General features: G+C 47.0%; 1 pseudogene; it reads right to left on the reverse strand.

Moving 5' to 3' along the window:
- The window catches only part of LOC124181829, an 8,940-nt pseudogene that overhangs the window by 3,722 nt on the left and 2,718 nt on the right, over positions 1-2,500 (reverse strand).

A 2,500-nucleotide genomic window follows, 5' to 3' on the forward strand; every position in this document is an offset into this window, starting at 1 on the left:
GCGTATTCAGCGCGCCTTGCTTGCCGCTTATTCTTTGGCTGGTCCACGCCCTGACTATCTAGAGGCTTAGAAGTATTCGTGGGAGGTGGTGGAAAAATACCTCTCAAATAAAGGCCCACGTCTGTTAGGATGGTGTCCTTCGGTGTAGTCGATATAGCAGAGCAGATATCATTGAGACTTTGTACCTGGTATTCATTGTTAGTCAGGGGCCTCATGTTAGCAAGGTACTGTGCAATTTTATCCAGTAAGCTGTTAGCTGGATTTCCTGTCGGAGAAGCAGGTTCGGACGATATATCCGACTCACTGGCTCCTTCAGCTTCCGCTCGGGCCTTCTCTGTAAGCTCGGTCAGGAACTGTTGCACCTTTCTTTTGTGACTTGAGCGCCGCCTGTGTCCCTTAATGCTCTCAATCGTTCGACCTGCACCGAAAACCTTCTGTATCCTCTGATTCATGTTCATAATTTTAGCTGTACTCTCAAACAAGATCTTTGCCTCTCGCCTAGCCATCAACATCTTTTCTTCGGCCGTCCATCTCGCTTTAACATTTTCGATCTCCATTTTCTTCGTGTCATACCAGTCTGGGTGCTTCCGATTTTCATGCACGCCTCTACCTCTTATATTCTTAAACGTTTTACCGCATCCCGGAAATCTGCACATTGCTTCATCCTGGTCTGCAGCACGAGGTTTACCATTGCCTTTTGACGTACTCGGTAGGTTGGGGTTCGTTGGGTCGGCTGAGTCAGTGGACTCGCCGGACTCTGATTCCATCCGAGGCTTTTTCCGAGTTTTTACGCCAACTGATAAAGGTCGAGGGGGCTGGCAACCCCCAGGACCCTGGATAGCCACCGTACTCGGCCGTCCGTGTTACCACTGACGTTGCCCGACTCTCACCACGAGGAGGTGTACGGTTGGCACTTGGGCTCCTAGGCTAAAGACGTTCACCAGGGAGTCCTTAAGAGAGTCTTTATCGGGTTTCGAGTCTTGTATTAGTCTCGGCTTTTACCAACTAGTCCTTTTCGTATCCATGCTTCTCTTATGTTGTCTTTTCCGGTGAACGCTGACATGAATGTTCGTACATTCCAAACGTCTGCTGATCCGGTTTCGAATATGGTGTTCCTTGTGTTATGCCATGCATCTGGAACAGCTTCATACTCACCAAAGTCGTAGCATGAGTAACTTCTCTTGTTAAATATCTGATCCTTTCTAGCTCTTAGAGCTATAATCAAGGCACCGATCGTTATCCTCCTGTCCTCTTGGGCTGGTCCGCACTGGTGTACCTCACGTTCAAGGTAATGCTTGGTTCGTGAAAATATCTCACGATTAGTAAGGTCGCGCTCTTGCCACTGGACTTGGGCAACTGATCCGTTTCTCGATTCTGATGTTTCACTAGCCAACTTGATATATTTGTCGACTGTGCACATGAATCCTGATATCTTTCCAAATAAATCACGGTTCATCATGAACTGTGGCTCGTCAGGTGCGAAGTCGTCTCTTACGATACCTGCACTTTCAAGCGTCTGTCTCTGTTCTGATGTTAAACCTGTAGCCCTACACCATCCTAAAAGGTTCTTGGTAGGCAAGCCTGCGTCCTCTTCTCTTGGTATTAGACGTGCTGGCAAGTTCCAAGTTGGATTGCGTGTTGGGTCAAGGGTGTAGTTAAGATCTTCTAGTATGGTTTGCGCTGCTACTGCAGGCGCAGGTGATGTCTCATACTTATAATGCGTGTCTGCGCTGACACGGCCGAAGTCCCCTGTATCATTGGGCCACGTCGGGAACACTATCCTGTATTTTACTGTAGCGTTATCCTGAGTGTCTCCAATTGACCTAAGATACTCATCGATAGGCGATGGGATCGGATGAGTTGTTCCTTTGATATAATCTAACAACTTATCCTCGTCAAATGTTGATAATCCTCGTGCCTTCTTGAGCGTTATCTTTCGAGCATATAGATGTTGTATGCAATACCACACGAACATTGACTTAGACACAAATTTAGCGAAGTTCTTATCCACAGTGTGTATAAGATCATACTCCCTTTCGACTAGTGGGATGTATCCTTCATAAGTGTCGGCAAAGTCATTGTGCGCTGAATATGCTGTTAAGCCTTCGAAGCCATCTGCTTCGAAGTCTATCCACATAGGGTCGTTCTTAGGTGTTGTCTCCGTGATGGATAAACTTTTGGGTTTAGGCTTAGCTGATGCGTCCAGTGATGGAGCTGTAGCTATCGGGCCTGGTTGCGGTTTTGGTTTAAAACTGCTACCTCTTCCTCGCCCATTCCGGGCTGAGGAGCCTCTGCCTCTACCTCGTCCACCTCCTCGTCCTGAGGAAGTAGATTGTTCTGGATTTGTAGATGTTGTATCCATTGTTAGCTGCTGGTTGGATTGCGAGTTCATTGTTTTAAAATAATGAATTGCAAAATTGCTGCCGAGCTCCGCTCTATAACCACAAATTGATTTCTGTAAGAAAATTTGGGATTAAGAGAGTCATAGTTACTCCCGCCG

This window comes from Neodiprion fabricii, chromosome 4, assembly GCF_021155785.1.
Source record: "Neodiprion fabricii isolate iyNeoFabr1 chromosome 4, iyNeoFabr1.1, whole genome shotgun sequence".
Classification (NCBI taxonomy): Eukaryota; Metazoa; Arthropoda; class Insecta; order Hymenoptera; family Diprionidae; genus Neodiprion; species Neodiprion fabricii.